The sequence below is a fragment of the Sminthopsis crassicaudata genome, chromosome 1 (assembly GCF_048593235.1).
Source record: "Sminthopsis crassicaudata isolate SCR6 chromosome 1, ASM4859323v1, whole genome shotgun sequence".
In the NCBI taxonomy this organism is placed as follows: domain Eukaryota; kingdom Metazoa; phylum Chordata; class Mammalia; order Dasyuromorphia; family Dasyuridae; genus Sminthopsis; species Sminthopsis crassicaudata.
This window is the reverse complement of record NC_133617.1, coordinates 302031662-302053501: the sequence shown is the minus strand read 5'-3', so window position 1 is coordinate 302053501 and position 21840 is coordinate 302031662. Positions and strand designations below refer to the sequence as shown.

Here is a 21840-nt window from a genome sequence, read left to right as displayed (position 1 = left end):
CTGGAAAAAAAACAAAACAAAACAAAAAACAAAAAAAACAAAAAAAATAAAACAAGCCATTCACCTAAAACTCCCTCTCCTTTCCTCTTCCTATCACATCTCTGACATTCTTTCCCCATTATATTTTTACCTTTTCCTTCATTCATATTTCATGAAGAGGCAACCCTTTTTCCTTATAAAGGTCATTCTGTATATACATTCTCATCTCATCCCCTCCTACTTTTTCCAACAGATTACTGTTTCTATCATGCCCATTCACTCTAATCATTAGTCTTTCCCTATCTATTTTATCCTTCTCTGCTGACAAAAAGTATGACAATCTCCCCAGTCCTAAAAAACACTTTCACTTAAATGGACCCTTCCATACCATCCCCTTTATTGTCCTAAATCTCTTCATTACTTTCAAACTCTTTGATCAGGCTATCTATACCAGAAGTGTCTCTACTTCTTTTTCTTCTAATCCTTTATAATGACTTCTGACCTCATCATTCAACTGAAATTATTCTTTCCAAAGTTGCCAATGATTAGCATTTCAAGCTCTTCACAATCTAAGCCCTTCCAACTCTGCTAGTCTTCTCATATTCTACTTCCCTCCATGCAATCTACAATTCAGTCATAATTACCTACCTGCCATTCCTCCAACTCTACATTCAATCTGCCATCATACCTTGAATGTTCTGCCTCTTTGAATCCCTAATTTTTCCTTCAAGAATTAATTCTGCACTTACTTCTGCAAGAGGACTTTTCCAGTCCCCCTAGGCTAGTGCCTTTATGTATTATGCTATCTTCCTTTAACTCCATGTGCATCTTGTATATAATAGGTATATCTGCTATCTCCCCCATTAAAATGTAACCTTATTGAGAACAGAGACCTCTTTAGCCTTTCTATCTGCAGTATTTAGCACATAAATTTTAATGCTTCATGATTGATTGATTTTAATAAATTTTTCACGATTGATTTCTTCTGAACCAAAGTTGGTGTCTTATCAATTACCTCTTACTAATCATCACTACCACTGTATAATTTACTAATGCACAGACTAAGACAACTCTTCTTAGAGACAACCAGATTTTTAGCCAGACTAAAAACGGGACTCAAAACCCAGCATTGCTACATAATTTAAAATAAGTCAGTGACTATATCTGCTTTGGCTATTTTCTCACAGATAGGTATAGCCAGTCCTTTTAAAAAATGTTCCATTAGGACAAGGAGGAGATTTCATTCCCAAAGCATTGGCATATTCTACCGTGGTCCATTACCTTTGCAAGAACTGGCAAATTCCAATGGTGATGCCAATAATCTCAAACTACTAAAGCAACCTTTACACAAGTAGGGAATAGCTATTTTCAGTAAGAGCAGTAGGCTACTTTATCCTACTCATTGGGGACACCATAACTGCTTAGATTGGCCTAGCTAACAGGTTTATAAATGACTGACATTGGGAGGAAAACCCTGAAAATCCTCTTGTCCTTTATCCCTTCCATCAAAATGTCAGGGACTTGTGATTTCACTTGCTACCTAAATGAATTCATTTATCTTTAACTATCAAATAAGCTTGACCAGGCAGCTAATTCCTCAAATTGGTCTAACTTTCACAGTAGTTTCCAAGTCCCTTTTTTAAGCTTTTTGCTTAAGGTCTTCCAGTATGGCAAACATCTCTATTTGTCTGAGTGGTTGTCCATTTAATGAGTCAGAAAATATTCTATAAAGTTCAAGGCAGGACTGCCTGGGTGTTCATAGAATAACCCCAATGTTGGGAAAGAGAAGGTAGAGTCTAAACTAGTATTCAAAACAAGAGCAAACTAATAGACTTGAACGAATTGGAATGAAGAAACAGAAAAGAACAGGAACACTAGTTGCAAAAGTAAGCACTCAGGCTTAGAGATCAGTATTAAAGGCAAAAGGCATCCCCCTCGCTCCCACTCCCCAATTTGATCAATTAGTATAAATAAGTTCATCCCTCTTAAATTCTGGTATTTTAGGTATATATTGCTGGTTGAAGAAATGTGGAAAAAAGGCCAACTGCCTTTCAGAATCCAAATTGTTAGATAACATAGAAAAAGAATTGTCTAGCCAGCTGACAAGGCCACATGGTTAGAGTTAAGATTTCTTGATACATAGAGTGTGGTTTCTATCTCTTTTGTAACTTGAGTTAAAAAAACCAGATATTTACCTGGAAGGGAAGGTGAGGTGGAAAGAAAAAGTAGATAAATACTCAAAAGTTTTTCTTATCAAAAGTTAGGTGACTGCTGAACAGATTTATGAGACAAGAGGATGTGCCAAGAAGAATTCTAAATCAATTATTAAATGCTAGGCTAAAAAGAATTCTAGTGAACAAGTATATTTTAAGGAAAGGAAAGGCATATCTAATACTTCAACATAGCCTTCTGCAATTCCTGATGCAGTCAGGCAAATAAGGAATTCATTTAGAATTACAATTATATGTGATTTTAGGCAATAAAACTTTAGAGGGTATTGCTCTGGTGCAAAAGCATGTACACCATAAGTGATGGGAGTCCCAGAATCACATTTTCCAGGAAGACTTTGGGCACTCTATTATGGGATCTCCTTATAAATGAAGTCTTGAGATTCACCTAAGATCATTCCTCTACAAGATGGACCACCCACAGCCAGTATGGTATCAATGCCCTGAAAGTTGTCTCATCGACACCTCCATATGGCACTTAGGGCCACCTCTGCCAAGCCCCTTATCACCTCTTCCTCATTCAGAAGAAAATCTTATCAAGCTTCACAAGCTATTGGCTAAATGCTAAAAGAGGAAAGTTGTAGCCTCTACTACAGTGAAAAAAGCTTTCTAAATTCTAGCACCTCCAAGCAGACTGAGAAAGGACTAAGTTTCAGATGACTTTTTTGAAGACAACTTTTCTCTTAGCTGCAGTGCCAAGCAAAGAAAGTAGTGGCTGACAGGAAAGACAAAGTAGATTTTCCTGTGTAGGGAAGAGGCTTATTAATCATTCCACCCTACCCCGATTCCTCACCCAGCTGTTGGCAGAGATGGCTGAAAGAGCAAGAGAAGGCGATGTCTCCTATCCCTAGTTACTACCATCTAAGAGAGGTAAACAGCAAAGCATGGTAAACAACAGATCCAACAAACAAAAGCCTGATGGCATCAAAAGCTTTGCAGTATCAGAAGCATAAGCTTCCTATTCATACAATTTCCTTGGTTATATTCCCTATTGCACAGAGACTCTGGGTTGCATGCAGATGTCTCCAACAAGATTCCTTCAGAACTATCTTTTTTTTCCATTAATTTCATGGTTTTATAGGAAAATAAGTTTCATATAGGGATGATATCATAATATTGTTACATTTGCAAGCAGTATAGTATAGGGGAAGAGCAGTAGATTTGATGTTTGAATCCTGCCTCAGACACTTAGTCTATGACTCAATTAACCTCTCTACGCCTCAGTTCATCTGTAAAATGGGGAAATTGTATCAACCTCCAGGGAAAGAACTGATGACCTGTAATGCATCCTGAAGCATATTTTTTCCCATTTGTTTTATTTTTCTTGCCATTTTCTTTACATTATGACCAATATGGAAACATATTTTGCTTTATTTCATATGCATAACTAAGATCATACTGTTTGGCTTCTTAATGGGTGGGGGACAGGCTGAAGAAAAAGAATTTGGAACTCAAATTTTTAAAAATTAAATATTTCAACAAGATACACTTAGATTTTAGCTATTATCATTATTTAATTGAAATCATATTTTTGTTATGAACTGTTTGCTGTTTGGTTAAAAAGTAAACTACCATAATTGAAATCTATAAACTATCATTGAGAAAGAATACCAAATACCAAAGGAGAGGGGAAGAACAAGGAGAATCTTTTCAATGTGGGAGCTATATTCTACATTTACTATAACAACCCAGTGCTAGCATATTAGTATGATCCATTCATGTCAGAGTTCAACGGAATAAAGAGATTTTTGCTACCATGTAGGTAGATTATTTTTTTTTTGTTACCATACAGCCAATGCAGTTCTAAACTAGACATTTGCCACTGTGATCATCTATGAATTCTGCTTTTGATACCCCCTTCGTTTCCTTTTACTTCTAAATCTATGGCTTCTTTAAAAGTTTCAAGTTGTTTCAGAAGTCCTATTTTCTCCATTTATCCTCCCCCTACTACACATTAATCCATCTGAGTAGCACAGAGATTTTCATTATCCCTAAAGGGAAAGAGTTATCAATTGGTGAAGGGATTGCTTCAATGAAGATTCCAAGAAAAAGGTTTCAGGAAAGGGTAGGTGAGGAAAAGATACAATAAATAATTCCTTTCTTTGAAGATTTTTAAATTGAATGTTCATAAATTAAGAACTATGCACATTTTGCCTTCTTTCTTCCCATTAGATCATAATCTCCTTAATTATGAAAATCACTTCTTTTCCTTTACGAATCTTAATGATCATAGACATGATAGATTTATATTTATCAGATTAAGGAGCAATAATTTGGATATGAGAGAAAGCGATTCTATGTTTTTGTCTCATATCAATGTTTTTGTCTCATATCACTTCAGTTTTTTCCTCAAAGTAGGGAAATTCAACAAATGTGACATTGACTATTTAGTCATGGTCCTATATTTATTAGTAGTTGTTCCAAATGATCATATTCTATAGATATATTATGATGAAACCTTTTTATTCCTGGTCCAAGTAAATATAACTCTGCAAAGAAAATACATCCAGTTTGACTTTCTCTGCTATTAGAAGGATTAGATTTCTGTCATATCCTTTTAAAATACACAGTCATTCTGAATCCAGGTAGCTGATTAATTCTGTTTGCTGGAATGTTGTTGATTTTAAATCATAGGTGGATGGTAGCATCCATTCTATGTTAAGTCATATAGCCAAGCAACTGTAATTTATTTCACCACAAGTTAATCAAGCTCACACTAGTACTTTGTTTACCCTGTGATTCCAGAGATTACATTATTCCTACTGATCATTTGCTATGAATGAGCCATTGTTCTATTTTCTTGCTGACACAATGAAAGCCAGAACAATTCCATACTGTAAACATTTCCTGAAAGATACTTTGTCACTCATTTTTCTAATTCTTGATAGTTTTATTAACTATCAACCACACAGCCCATGAAAATTAGTACATTTCTTCTTGTTGTTTTTCCCCCAAATGGCTAGGTTTTTTTTTTTTTTTTTGGATACTAATTGTTAACTCTTTGATCCAGCCCTAACAATTCCATAGCTCTACCTTCTTGGACACTTGTTACTATGAAAATTAAAGCAGAATTGAGAGTCAGCTAATTTCTTTTTAATCAAAGATGTCAAAGTAATAAATATTTGAATATTTAGTCTTATAAACTCTACTAATCCTCAAAGATGAGAAAAAAATGGATGTGGTTGATCCCTACCTCTCTTATACCCTATGTTTGAAATTTAAAATCTGCTAAAATGGCTGGTATGTTCAGTTCTGTAGCAATTAACTCTGTGATTTAAAGCTTTCTTTTCACTTTTTAACAATGAATATCTATAATACCTGGATAGCAAAAAAGCATTAAAAAAAAAACTATCATGGATACAAATGAAACTTAGCCACATATGCTATAGCTCAAAATAAAATTCAGTATGTCAATTTTCTTTACAAAACTCAAAACTATAAAATTCATTAGCGATATTAATACAGGACACAGAAGAAGAGAAAAGATACTGGAAAGGTCATTATTCCCCATAGCAAAATAAACACTTCCTTACAAGAATGAGAAGCTTAATATACCTATGGCAATTCTGTAAGAAACATGTTCACTACTATAGAGACCCAAAGGATTATTTTTGGTAGACAAGGTAAACTTCTTTTCACTATATCAGAAATATGACTGTGCCTGCAACAGATTTTTCATTCTAATTTTTAATATGTTATTCCAACTCTGTTTCTGAAGAATAAAAATAACATACTTGTATGCTTATACATAAAATTTATGTCCAGGATGAGACTAATAAGATACTTTACCAATAAATTTAACAGATAATAAGCAGAAAACAATTTAACTATAATTTAAGAACCAGGAAACTTTAGATTTTTCACACTGGCCTTACAAAAAAATCATTCACTTACTTGTACAAGGCAATAAAAATTGTATATTGTGAGAATAGAAGAAATATTTCTTTTTTTAATCCCTGTAATCTTCCAGATAATTAGGTAAATGGAAAAGAATATCAGGGTAAAAATGTTGGTTACTTAGGATAAGCCTATTGTGTTTTTTTTCCTTGTGTGCATTGGATTCTTTTAAGAAAGAAAAAAAAGGGTTAAAAATAACTTAATACACTTGAGAGAAAAAAAATAACCAAAATTCTTTAGGGCACTGAAGAGAAAAAAAGAGATGTAACATCTTGCCAAACAATTAGCATAGTTCAAGAGTGAGGAATTCTTTTGACTTCCTAAACAATATTATAAAAGAAAAGTCATCAATTTAGACCCATGATGGGTGCCAAGTATATATATTTATATTCTACAGAAATATTTGTCATCTTTATAATTAGTCAAACTTTGAAATTTAGTTATAAATTATTTTTCCTCAGAAGCAGAATATAAAGAACTTTGTCTATTTCATTTTTTGTGCAATAGAAATTGTAGGGTTTTTTTCTCTTTTTTTGGTTCAGGATTAATTTATACATACAATTTTTGGGGGTGCACGGACCCAGAACCAATATTTCTCTACCAACACTTCATCAGATTGAGGCTATAGATTACTACCCTCTACTGCACACATCCTCTCCATTCACCAACAGACATTCTTCCCAGTGGCAGATTCAATCAAGCTGGAAATTCTTCCAATTAAAATCTTGTTTTCAGTCACAGTTTCTGTTTGATAAATTTGATAGCAAATACACTTACAAAACATTCAATCACCACACAATTTATAATTCTTAAGCCAGGCACTGCAGTGTGTTGTGTTATACTCTCCATTCATCTCCCTTTCTCTCTTCCTTCCTCTCTATTTTTCTTCTATCCATCCTTCCTTCCCCATTTCTACCCATTCCTCTATCTATCCTTACAAAGAAAAAACATCCTTCTGAACTTCTCTGGTTATCCTAAATTAAAATTTTAATTTTAAACAACTTGTGAGACTGAGGATAATAGCAGTTGAAGTTTGACAGAACCTTAGAGAACATCTAGTCCATGTATCTACACACAAACACATATATCAATTACATATTAAATATATTGTACTAACATATACTTTAACATATTTAATATGTATTAAACTACCTGCCATCTAGGGGAGGGGTTGGGGGAAAGAAGGAGAAAAATTGGAACAGAAGGTTTTGCAAGGGTCAATGTTGAAAAATTACCCATGCATATGTTTTATAAATAAAAATACATATATAATGTAGTTTATATAACAATTTTAACATCTGGATTTTAAATTTTGAGTTCCAAGTTCTATCCCTCCTTCCTTCTCTTCCCCTATCCCCAAGACAGTAAGAATTCAGATATAGGTTATACATATGAAATTATATAAAACATTTTCCATATTAGTCATCTGGTAAAAGAGAATGCTAATAAAAGAAAAAAGTGAAAATAGCATGTTTGAATCTGTATTCAAACAATATCAATTCCTTCTCTGGAAATGGACAGTATGCTTGATCATTATCCTTTGAATTGAATTGGATCACTGTACTTCTGAGAACAGCTAAGCCATTCACAGTTTTTCATCAAACAACATTGTTATTAATGCATATGAAGTTCTCCTGGTTCTGTTCACTTACTTCACTTTGCATCAGTTCATGTCTTTCCAGGTTTTTCTGAAATGACTTTTCTTATCATTTCTTATAACACAATAATATCACAATAATAACAAATATATCACAATTTGTTTAGCCATTTCTCAATTGATGGGATGCTCTTTTATTTCTTGAGTTGGAGAAATTCACTCAAGGTCACATAGTAAGAGATATCTGATTCAAAATCACATTCTTTCCATTAAAACATAAATTGATTAAGATAGTTGTACTATGATCATAGATTTAAAACTTACATACCATACATTCCTGTCCCTTCATCTTATATATCAGAAAACTGAGACCTATTAGGACATGTGGGGTGGGGATTATTGCCCATTTAAGAATGTTCTGTTCTTTATCACTTAGTTATTCAACATATTGAAATACAATGTAACTATTTCTAGAGCCTTATTAGTATAGAAATCCTAAAACCCTAGGCTTTAGAGCTAGAAGAGGTCTGAGAATTCATTGCTTCAAATTGAGATGAAAGAAGAAACACTTAATATTATATTATTTTAAAGTGGTTCTAATCTTCAGATTTTTAAATTCTATCTTTTCCAAATACAACTGTAATCTACTTGAGGACAGAAAAGTATAAAATAGATCTTTATTTCTTTTTGTAGCCTTCAAAACACAGCACAGAACTAGGCATATAGGAGAGACTCAAATATTTCAAGATTATGTGAGAAAAAATGTTATAATTAGAATTATGAAGATCTTTCTTTTGGTACTCACATTTCTTATAATGCTTTGTTTTGTTTGAGGCAAAAGTCTTCAATTTTTGCCTTTCTTTGAAACTCTGGAATCAGAGTAAATCCCTCTTGAATCACTACCTCATGTAGTCTTGTTTTCCCTATAGTGAGAAAACAATGGAGCAGATCAAAAGCATGAGAACTATGAATCTGTGGAATAGGAAAGAGCTTAACTTGTTCCTATCTTCCTACTGTGCTATTAGGAGAACCTGTGCATCAAAGGGGCCAAAAAGCTCCCAGTCAAAATGTAAAACTTTTAGTAATAGGCACTCAAAAATTATTTCTAGCAGCTCTTGTTTGTGGTAGCAAAGAATTAGAAAATGAAATGATGCCCATCGATTGGGGAATGGCTGAACAAGTTTTGTTATTTTATTGTGATAGTATACTTTTATGCTACAAAAGGTAATGAGCAGAATGCTTTCAGAAAAACCTGAAAAGATTTACATGAACTGATGCTAAGTAAAGTAAACAGAAGCAGGAGAACAGTGTATACAATACTATAAAACATTATGTAGTATTGAACAGTAATAATGTATGATGATGAACTATGAATGATTTACCCATTCTTAGCAATACAAGATAAAAATTCTGAAGGGCTTATGATGAAAAAGGCTCTCCACTTCCAGAGAAAGATCTGATACTGCCGGAAGGCGCATCAAAGCATACAATTTTTTATTTTACTCTGTGTATGTGCTTATGTGCCCACATGTCTTGACTTGTGTTTTCTTTTACAGCATGACTAATGTGGAAATGTGTTTTATATGACTACATATGTATAATCTATATAAAATTGCTGTGAGGAGAGGGAGAGAAATTAGAATTCAAATTTTTTAAATAAATGTTAAAATTATTTTTAATTGTAATTGGAAAAAATAAAATATTTTTTAAAAGAAATAGGTACTTAAGAGAAAGGCATGGATAAGAGAGTAAGGAAAATGAGATGTGACTTACCAATTCCCTAGAAGAGAAATAAAAATTATAAAACCAATAATTTCCAAGCTTTACCACAGAAAGCAACTGTGACAGTAAAAATAGACTTAGGAGTTAGGATACTAAGGGTATCAGCCCAGACCAAGCTTAAACTACTTTTGCAAATGTAGACAAGTTACTTTCCCTCTGGAGGCTTCTATTTTGTTATAAAATGTAATGCAATGTAAATGTAATAAGTATAAAATGAGGGACTGGAACTTATTAGCAACTAGTCTCTGAAGTCCCTTTTCTGTCCCAAGAATCTGCTAATCTAAACATGCCATCTCAAATCCATGATCAATTTGCACTAAACCTGGCTTTCTGGGGTGGACTCTGAAATGCTCAATGTAGCTTTATGACTGAGAAAAAACAAATTAATGGTAATTAAACTATAATTAAATTCAGGGATGATAAAACATTGAGTCCATTATTCTGAGCATAGCCAAAATTCCCACAACTGTACTTAAGTGCATTAAGCATATCGTGAAAGTTTTGAATCAATGGAAGTTCCAGGCACTGAGAATTCTGTATAAAGGTTCACTGTCCATATTACTGATACAAAATTCAAAATGTTTCTGCATAAAAATGTAAAAACTAACCTCAAATAATACCACACAATACAAATTCAAAGAAAGAAAATACCAAAACTTATTTCAGATAAAGCCACATAAGCCTGCTACTGGGGAGGATTTCTCTAGGTTTTATTCCCAACATGTCAACTTAGCTAAAGAAGGAAAAAAGATGAAAAAGGACTAGCATGTACTTTAAACAATAAACTATACCAATATCAAAACTAATTTTACAATTAGTGATGTAATCGAAATGATTGTAACTAACTGAACCATCTGTAAGGAAAATCTTATATTAACACTTTGTCTTGTTGTGAAGGTATAATAGCAAAGACGGACTGACTGAGCTAAGCTTGGGGAATAGTGTCATAGGATCATAGTTTTAAATTTGAAAGAGCCCTTAGAGATCATCTTATCCAAATCCCTTATTTTGCAAATAAGGAAACTAAGGCCCAGATAGATTAAATGATTACCCAGGTCTTACATTTAGAGATGAAAGGACAGATGAGTGCAGGGCCTCATTTTACAGATGAGAAAATTAGGCTCATTAAGGTTAACTAACTTGAGGGTTGGAGGGGATGTGGGAAAACTAGGACACAAATGCATTGCTGGAGAAACTAAGAACTGATCCAACCATTCTGAAGAGCAGTTTGGAACTATGCCCAAAGGGCAATCAAACTGTGCATACCCTTTGATCCAGCAATACACCACTACTCATCTTTTTCCTAAAGAGATAATAAAAAAAAGGGAAAAGGACTCACAATGTGCAAAAATATTTTTATAGTGGCAAAGAATTGAAAATTGAGGGGATGCCCTTCAATTAGCCAAAGTTGTAATATGATTATGATGGCATACTACTGTGCTATAAGAAATGATGAGCAGACATGAACTGATACTGAGTGAAGTGGGTAGAACCAGGAGAATATTGTACAATTAACAACATTTTGTAATCATCGATTTTGACAGCAATGATAAAAGGCGATTGTAAAAGACCCTAATGGAAAATTCTATCTACATCTAGAAAAAACAAAACAAAACAAAACAAAAAAAAAAAAAAAAACAAAAAAAAAAAACTAAGGGGTCTGAATGCAGATAGAAGCATATTATTTTCACTTTTTTGTTATTTTTCTTTCTTTTAAGTTTTTCCCCTTTATATTGATTCTTTTTTCACAACATGATTATTATGGAAAAATGTTTAATAGGATTATACATAGATAGCCTATATCTAATTGCTTTCCATCTTGGGTGGGAACAAGGGAGGTAAAGAAGGGAAGGGGGAAAAAATGGAACTCAAAATCTTATAATAGTGCATGCTGAAAACAATCTTTATACATAATTGTAAAAAAATAAAACACTATTTTTAAAAAGGCTAACTGACTGGTACAGAGTCATATAACTAGTGAAGATCTGAGGAAAGATTTGAGCCAAGTTCTTGTGACTGTGTTCAATATGCTATCAACTGCACAAAGTAAATGTCTAAAAGGCAAAATTTGAATTCAGTCTCTATAACTCCAAATCCAGATTTGTAACATTTTGTTAAGTGGCTGGTCACAAGGTAATTTTATTTTTTTCCAAACTCAGTGAAAGATGAGGACTATTTAGTAAAAGGAGTTGTGATGTAAGTCAATAGCAGGGAGGGAGGGAAACCTCCTAACCATTCACAAAACACACTTTAAATTCTTGGAGTAATTATAATACACAAATTTTCTGAACATTATTAACCACACTACACAGATTTAAACCCTTCCATGTCCTATTATATCAAATAGAAACAATGCTTTTTTTTTTTACATACACAATTCAAAGAATTTTTAACAGAAAACATTTCTTACCACCCCCAAAAAAGCTTATGTAGGAAGAAAAGTGATACAAAAAACAAGTCAATATTTTCATTGCATTAGATGTAAAATAATTTCAATAATTAGATATGAAATAATTTCAAATTACATAATACAAACCACAAACTCTGGCTACCAATTATGTCCATACTATCTCATTGAAAGATCAGAAAGGGATAAATAATGCTACCACAGAACTATTATTGGCTTAACAAAGTAATAATAATGTTACTGTCTAGCAATTACAGACCTTTAGTCTCACTTTTTGGATTTCTATGTGTCATTATGGAGATAAAATTAGAACTCTGGTATAATAATTATTATGCCCTCTCTTTGAATAGAGAATTTCATGCTTTACAACTCTTCTACTATAATAAAAATGATCATTTTTCTCATAGTTCTTGAAAATGATAAAAAAAATTAGGAAAATCACCAGTATGAACATTTCCTACCACAACTGTTCTTCTCTTTCCAAATCAAATACTTATAAAAATGAATTGCATTATCCCACTAGCTTCCATTATAAATTCAAACTTGTGTTCCCACAGGAAGAAAAAAAAAAAAAAAAGAAACAGGCCAGCTCTGACACATGGCTGGAATATATCAGCATTATCTTAAGGTCTCTACTGGGACTTATAATTCCCAAACAATTCAACTTTCCTTTGTATCATTTTCTTCACTCTAGATGTCACCATTGACTAGTTACCACAAAAGCAGAGATAAGTTTTCCCCCTCCATGTGTAGGGATCTCTATCCATTCTCATATGTTCCAAAATTTAGGTGACCTTCTCTTCTTTTTATTATACTTCAGATATCTAATGGACATGTTGCACTTCATCAGTAAAAACTGATATATTCCATAATGAAAATTTTTATACTCTGGTTTTATATGATATAAAACAAATTAAAAGTACTTGTCCTCTCTTCCTTTCCTAAAATCCCACAGTTCATACAGAATGAAGTACTTGTACTAAATGACATAGTTTATTATTTCCTCCATTTTAAATGAACATACTTTTCACTAAAGATTAATTATAAAAATAATTAAAGCTTGGTTTATATGGCATAAGACAAATTAAAATTACTTGTCTGTTCTTCCCTTCTTCAAATACCACAGTTCATACAGAATGAAGCCTATTTGTACTAAATGACATAGTTTATTATTTCCTCCATTTTAAATGAACATATTTTTCATTAAAGATTAATTATAAAAAATAATAAAAGCTTCAACCAAGCTTTAAAGTTCCTTATGGAATTACCACTTTCTAGTACAAGGCCAGACAATGAATTGGAATGAAATGATCAGAAAAATACAATTATAGCTGATTTTATGTAACCCTTTAAAGTTTGCAAAATATTTACATAGTCTCATTTGGGTTTTACAACAATGTAATTACCAATTAGAGTTATTATTATTCCCTCTTTACAAATGAGTAAACCAAGACTTCAAGTCTTTTAAGTTTGTGGTCAATTATTCAACCAGTATATACAAGTGATTAGATTTGAACTCAAGACTTCCTGAATCCAAATAATACCTTCTATCCTATTTTACTATACTGATCATATTATGCTTTCCATAATTTGTGGCTTGATCTCTTCATCAGAAAATTAGATAACGATTCTTATAAATTATTTTTTATTTTTAAAAAGCTAGGGAAAATGAATGGGAGTGGCCTAATATGGATGAAAATAGTTAACTATATAACTCATATGTTTTATAAATCTATGAGACTTCTCAGGATAATATCTTGTGCAGGATATAAAACTGGCCTATATTATATCTTGTATTAGTCATTTAGTACATACAATTTTATTTGAGAGTAAAAGGGGAAAAAACTAAACAAGACAACCAAATCTCCTTCTTCGGTTTTCTCTAAAATTATTCTCTATTCTGAAGAAACATTAAAATTCACTTTAAAAAATTCAAATAAATGAGTTATAAATTCCATAACTGATTGTTAATCATCACACAACTTAATTAATATTTCTCAATACAGAGAGAAAACCTGAGTAACTGAATGACAGATCCTAGATTGCTGATATCAGCCAAAACATCCTAAGTCTTGGCTAGCTGACAGGAAATTTGTACTGAGGGGATTTTATAAGAAGTGTGCTTCATTTTGATCACTTTCTAGGAAAAAAGGCACAAAATCAAATCAGAATACATCCTTCTCTCTGATCATTACTCTAAAATATGTACATAAATAGAAATAATCTTCTGGGGCACACAGAATACTTACCTTATGCTAGGAGTTATGGAAAGATTAATACAAGTTCAGATATTGCATGAGAATCATGGGTATCTTATCTAATATCAAACAGATGAGTCATATTTACTGATACTAAACTACTATTATTTAGCAACAAGTTATAAACTTTTTCAACTTGGCAATCTGTTCCTAGTATACCTGTGTTTTTGAGACAGGAAACGATCACCATCTCTTGGGTCCATATGCTACATATGGATATTTGCTGACAAATATCTCAAGACTAAATGGACTTTGTAGACTAAAATTCTCAGTCACCTATGGCTGACTGTTTCAAACTAACAGCTTGAGAAACTTTTGCACATATTATATATGATCTAGCACAGTTTTTAGGAAAGGGAGATAAAGAGAAGAATGAGAGAAGTCACTTTATTTCCTGAACTTTTCTTTCAATTAAATATAATTTTAATTCTATAAAATGCTAAGAATGGTGGGGGGGGGGGGTTGAAGAAATAAACTAAACAATAAACAATAAGCATTTATGTATGTTATGTGGCAAGACTTGTGCTAGGCACTTAGGAATACAACAAAAATTTAAATATTTCTGACTCAAAGAAGCTTATAATCTATTAAAGGAGACAACATGCACACATAACCACATACAAAACAAATGTAAGGTGAATTTAGGAGTAAGAGGGAATTCCCTCCATTAGCATATGGAGGGAATTGAAAAAGAACTTTTCCGTTGAGCTTTGAAGGAAACTAGGCTTTGACATAGAAATGAGTTTAATAAGAGGAAATTAAATTTAAATAAGCATAAATCTTATATTTGGGTACAAAAAAAATCAATTGGCATAGACAGCAGTTGTTCTGAAAAGAATGTAGGGAAGACAAACTTAATGAGTCACAAATTTGATATGAGAGCCAAAAAAGCTGATGCAATATTGGGCTGCAATAGGAAAAGTATTTTTTCTAGGAAGAGGGAAATGATAATCCCATCATCCTTTCTCATTTGAAGTATTCTGTTTACTTCTGGGCATTGGACACTACAGTTAAATAAAGACAATGAGAAGATTAAGAAGTCCAGAAGAAAGCAAACGGTAGTTTTTTCCCAACTTTTTATCCCTTTGCAACCTCTCAAAGCTTCTTCTTTAATAACTCTAATGAGAACCTTGCTTTATATTTCACTGAAAAAATTGAGAGCATTGGCTAAGACCCCCCTTCCTCCCTTTCTTCTAATGTCACATCATACTAGTGCCTTCTGCCACCATCTCCTTCTTCACTCCTCTGACCAAAAGAGGAATCTATCTCTAACTAAGGCAATCCTTGTACCTAAACAAGTAATCGAATTACATCCTGTCTTTTCCAGAAGACTATCCCCTCTATCAGCCCCACTTCTCACTATTTTCAATCTCTCCTTCTCTACCGGGGACCTCCCTCCTGCCAAAAAACATACTTGTGTGTCCATTGTTCTCAAAAAACTCTTACATCCCTGATAGCTATTTTACCAAAATCTCTCCTTTGCCATTCCCCAATAGATAAATGGCCAAAGAATATGAACAGACAATTTTCAGATGAAGAAATTAAAATAATTTCTGGTTATATGAAAAAAATGCCCTATATCACTACTTATTAGAAAAAATGCAAATTAAAACAACTCTGAAGTGCTACTCAACACCTCTCAGATTGGCTAAGATGACATGAAAAGATAATGATGAATGTTGAAGGGGATGTGGGAAAACTGGGACACATACTTTGTTGGTATAGTTGTGAGTGATTCAACCATTCTGGAGAACAACTGGAACTTTGCCCAAAGGGCTCTCAAACTATGCATACCATTTGATTCAGCAGTGTATCTACTGGGTCTGTATCCAAAAGAAATCATAAAAAAAGGAAAGGACCTACATGTGTAAAATATTTGTAACAGCCCTTCTGGTAGTGTCAAGGAATTGGAAACAAAGTGGATGCCCATCAGTTGGGGAATGGGCTGAATAAGATATGGTATATGAATGTAATTAAATATTTTTCCATATGTAATAATGAGCAGGCTGATTTCAGAAAAACTTGGAAATACTTAACATGAAATGATGCAAAGTGAAATGAATAGAACCAAGAGAATATTATACACAGCAACAACAAAATTATATCATCCATGATGGACATGGTTCTTTTCAACAATTAAGTGATTCAAAGCAATTCCAATATACTTGTGATGTAAAAAGTCATCCATATCCAGGGGGAGAATGATGGAGACCAAATATGGATCAAAGCAGTTTTTTCATATTGTTGTTGTTGTTTCCCATTTTGATCTGATTTTCCTCCCACAACATGACAAATGTGGAAATATGTTTGGAGAAATTACATCTTGAATTGCTTGCTGTCCTTTCCTCTCCTTCTACTATTACTCTGGATTCTGGCTTTCAATCTCATCCTTCAACTGAAACTCCTCTCTACAGAGTCACCAATAATTTCTTGGATTTCTGCATCTAATGGATTCCTCAGTCCTTTTTTTGAACTCTATGTGTAGCAGTTGATACTGTTAATCCTCTCTTCTCTCTAGGATTCCTAACCCTAAGCTACTGTGGTTCTCCTATCTATCTGATCACTCCTTAGTCTTCTTTCTTGGATCTTCATCCAACTGATGCCTGCTTCTAATAGATATCCCCAGGACTCTTTTCTGGGCTTTCTTTTCTTTTCCCTCTATATTCATTTAATGATCTCCTCAGCTCTCAAGGATTCAATTAACATCTCGATGCTAATGATTTTCAGATCTACTTGTCTGACCTTAATCTCTCTCCTAGTATCTAACATAACATCTTCAACTTTGTCTTGACCATTTTGAATGAGATGACCTATAGTTATTTTAAACTCAACAAGTCCAGACTGAAGTCATTATCTTCTCCCTTGAACCTTATAGCTTAAAAAATCTCATTCTTTCTAAATTTCTATAGTCTTGTCAAGAATACTATCATCTTCCCAGTCACCTAAACTCATACTCTAGGCATTCATTTTTGACTCCTCACTCTTTGTCACTTCCTCTTTAAAGTTTACAATTACAAAGTAGTGTTCCGATAGCTATTCTATGAGGCAAGCTATGTAAGAAATTATCCCCATTTTATAGGTGTGGAGAATAAGCTTCAAATTAGTTAATTGCCTTTACTCTTGTTTCAGAGACAGGATTTGAACTGTTCTCAACTCCTGTTTCAATGACCCTGCAAATCCATAATTGTAATTTCCTCTGAAACAACTACCACCCTGGTCCAGGCCTTTATCACCTCATACCTGGACCACTGCAGTAGCCTGGCTTCTATCCCTTCCCTCTCCCCCCCACTTCAGTCCAATCTCAGCTGCCAAATTAATGTCACATACAACTTTCCACAATAAAATTCAGTAGTTCCCTATTTATCACCCAGGATGTTATATAAGTCACCTGCTATTTGACATTTAAAACACTTTGTAATCTAGGCTCCTCCTACCCTTGACAGTTTTATATTTTATAAACCTCTGGATTCTCTGTAATCCAATGTCAATGGCCTCCTGTGCATTTCCACTGACTGTTTACCATGTCTGGAACTCTCTCCCTTGTCCAATCCTCTCTGGCTTCCTTTAAATCCTAGATAAAATCTCACCTGCTAGAAGTCTTTCCTGATTCCTCTTAATACTAACACCTTTCTCCTATTACTTCCAATTCATCCTGTGTGTAGCGTCACTCTACATAGGTGTTTTGCATCATAGTTCTCCCATTAGAATGTGGGCTAATTGAGAACAGAGACTATCCTTTGCCTTTCTTTGTATTCCAAGAGCCTGGGATGTAGATGGCACTTAATAAAGGATTACTGACTGACTGACTAAAGGTCTTTGACTTCATAACATGTGAGGAATGGTTAAAGGAAACTGGCCTGTTTAGCCTAGAGAAGACAAAACTAGGGAGGAAGACAGACATAAAATTTGTAGCAGGTACTGGAAGGGCCATCATAGGGAAGAAGGGTTAGACTTGTTTCATTTAGTCCCAGAGATAAGAACCAGTAGTAATGAGTGGAAATTACAAAAAAGCAAATATTGGCTTCTTATCAGGAAAAATTTCTTAACAATGAGAGCTGTCCAGATGTGGCAGTGATGTTCCCCAAGAGATGGCAGTTTCTTCTTTCTGAGAGACCTTTGAGCAAAGCTGCACACTCACTCACTGGGCCATGTTACATTAGGAATTCTTTCACATATGGGTTGGACTAGACAAGGTCGCTTCCAATTGTCAAAATGTTTAATTCTGTGATTTTTCAATCTAAGAGACAGAGGTAAAAAGGGAGTTCATCTCAAGAGTAGAAGACAACAGGTACAAAGGCTCCAAAAGGAGAGATGGAAATCTTTTTAAAAGCAGCAAAATAACCAGTTTGGATCAATTATAAAATACCTAACAAGGAATGAAACACAATAAAGCTAGATAAGTATATTCAAGTTAAATAGGGAATCACTGGATTTTACTAAGCCTGAGATTAACATAGTCAGACTTGTTTTAGAGGTATTACTGTGGCAGCTGAGTGGAAAAAGGATTAGAATAAGGAAGAGATTTTTACAGTGAAGCTAAATAGGAAGTAGGAAGGTATAACAAGAACTCGGGCCAGAATTAAGGGCCTTACTTCTAGTTGTAGATACATGTGTAAGCAAAGTGGGCACTTAAGTAGAGAGGAGGGTTAAGGATACAAGATTTGTTGTAGGGAAAGATTCAACTATTTGTTCCAAACTTCCATTGCCTCTCAAAAGATATAGTAATAAGATCTACAGTGGAACAACTTATTAACTCAGATATCTATCTATCTATCTATCTATCTATCTATCTATCTATCTATCTATCTATCTATCTATATTTATGAGTCATTGGGATAGAGATGACAAACTCATGGGCACTCAAAAGAGAACAGGAAGAATAACAAACAAAATTTTGGGGTACAACTACAGATAGAGGGTAAGATATGAGTGATACAAAAAAGGAAGAAGCAATCAAGTAGGTAAGAGAACCAATAGAAAAAATAATTTTTCTCTCTGTCTCTCTCTCTCTCTCTCTCTCTCTCTCTCTCTCTCTCTCTCTCTCTCTCACACACACACACACACACACACACACACACACACACACACACACACACACACAAGACAGAGAGAAGAGACAGTGCCTTGGAGGACAGGGTAGTCTATATTGCAGGGAGATCATATAGGGATGGTCAAAAAAGAAAGAGATGAAAAAAAAAAAGACTGAATTTGGCCACTGGGATTAACTTTAGAGAAAGCATTTTCAGTTGAGTGATGAGGTTAAATTGCCAGATTGCTAGGGATTTAGAAGAGAGTACTAGGATAGAAAGTAAATAGCTTTTGTATGAGTTTTTTGGGATTTTTTTTAAGAGAAGTGATATAGGATGATAGCTCAAGAGGATTATGAGGATCACTAAGGATAGTGGAGATCTGGATATATTTATGGGTAGTAGGGAATTAGCCAATAGATATAAATGGAAAATCAGAGAGAAAAAAAGAATGATTATGGGAGTAATCTGGTGGGACAGATGGGAAGGAATGGGATCAAAGAATCATATGGAAGGGTTGGACTTGGTTAGAAGAAAGGTTGCCTCTTCATCAAATACTAAAGGAGGAAAGAAGGGCAGGGAATGAGCTTGGGGGAATAATGTCAAGGCATCTTGAAATGGATAGTACAGGAAAAGAGGGAAGCTTAGAATGAATGGCTGCTATTCTCTCAATAAAAATGCAAGATCTTTTAATGAGGGTAAGAGTACGTAGCTTGAGAGGTTTGAGGAGAAAAAAATGTACAGAACAGATGTATGGTGCTAAAGTAAAGAAGCAACCAAAGAAGAGTGAGGAGGAAAAGCAATGCCATGCAGCAATAAGGACCCATAGTTTTAAAATGTGTAGTAGAATGAGTGAATTATTTTATGTAAGTCAAACAACATGTGAATAGAAAAAGAGGAAAAATGGTAAAAGCAAGGTTGGAGTTGATTATATAACACAAAACAAAACAAAACAAAACAAAAAAGAATGGATGGGATTTAAGGATACATATCAGTCTAACATTGAAGTTGATTAACTATAGAGTCAAGACTGGGAATGAATTTAACTGAAGTTGGAGCAGAAGAGATGACTAGGGAAAACCATGGAATGGAGAGACCGGAGGTCAAGGTAAGGATTAAGAATAGGTTTAAAAGGAATGAAGCATTAGGAGTTATGAAATTATAGAATAAAGGAAATGTAATGTTCTTATTTTTGACAGTAATAAATGGTAATAGAAAAATGAAAAGTATGATTATCTCTATATGTGGCTGAGGAGGAATGAAGAAGTAAGTTCTGGGAGTGGAAGAAATTGCAAAACTTGGAGACCGAGTATTTGAGTAAACAGTAATGTATATGTTGACATCTTCTAGCATTAGAGCAGAGAAAAAACAGTTAAGCACCTACTATAGTGCTAGATACAAATATAATAATAGCCCACATTTTGTATAGCACCTTAAAGTTTATAATTGCAAAGTAATTTTCCTATAGCTATTCTATGAGGTAAGCTATCCAAGAAAATATTATCCCCATTTTATAGGTGTGGAAAATAAGCTTCAGAGAAGTTAAATTGCCTTTAATCTTGTGTCAGACACAGGATTTGAACTCAGTTCTCAACTCCTGTTTCAATGACCCTCCAAAAATCCATAATAAAGGATTATTGCTTTTTGCTCACTCCTTCAAGGGGTTTATAAGACATAAATAAATTATAAATATTAAACATGATAAGGCAAAGAAGGGATCTACACAAAATGTTTCAAGAAAATTTTGAGCATGAATCCTATACTAGTTCCCACAAAAAAAAAAAATGATCAGAGGATAAATTCTTTCAGGTTTTGTAAATCTTATGCAAAACTTGATAACAAGAACAAGAATTATGAAAAGTATGAAAAGGGATATGTGAATTGCAATCTGCACAACTATAAAGAGTATTCACTTCAATGAGATGGCAAATACTTTGAAATAAGGAAATAAGTTGTTGTAAATTATTGATTGCTGATTGAAATATATACCCTTGCACTATTCTTCCTGCACCTATAGAGATGGCTTTGAATTCTTACTCCAGGTAAGACTGGATTGGCAAGTATTATCTTCAATAATTTGTCCAATGTCACATGATTAGTAGTATTAGAGGGACCATCAAAAATAAATTTAAGCAGCCTCGGTAAAGGAATGGAATATGGCTTCTAGTCAGGAGGATCCTTTTTGTATTATAAGACCAGCACAGAGCAATCCCAGAATCAAATCTATAAAACCTTTGAATTTATACCAACTCCACTGCAATACGTTCTTTGTGAAAGATAACCTAAAACAGTTATGGGGAGGGAGTCCCAAATAAAGAAGACAGCAACTTCTTAAAGTTTGGTAGTACTTGTTTCAAAGCAGTAATTTAATTTTTTTAATTTTTTCCACCAAAATGAAAGGTAGGAATAGAATTACTGTGAGTACAGAGTATTCTTGAATTCTCAAAGTGCTACTCTGTATTGAAGTATTTCATCCTATCTGTTTTACCTATATGTTTATACATTACTTTTAATAATCCTTTGTACAATGAAAAGTTAAAATTACTAATTGAAAATGTTTTAATATCATCACCACATACCATTTTATTAGCCAGTAATACCTAAGAATGCTAGCTAACTAAATTCATTTTTTCTTTCCTAGACATATTTTATAACTCACTCTCCA

At 33.6% G+C, this 21840-nt stretch overlaps 1 protein-coding gene across 10 annotated transcripts in view; it reads right to left on the bottom strand.

Moving 5' to 3' along the window:
• The window catches only part of RNF152 (ring finger protein 152), a 107735-nt gene that overhangs the window by 41183 nt on the left and 44712 nt on the right, over window positions 1-21840 (bottom strand). For 4 of the 10 annotated variants that reach the window (XM_074279052.1, XM_074279053.1, XM_074279054.1 and 1 more), the window contains one exon: window positions 8507-8624. The exons of the other annotated variants lie outside the window; for them this stretch is intronic. The gene's annotated coding sequence lies outside the window, so the exon portion shown is untranslated. The remainder of the gene's footprint in view (window positions 1-8506; window positions 8625-21840) is intronic. 10 annotated transcript variants of the gene reach the window in all.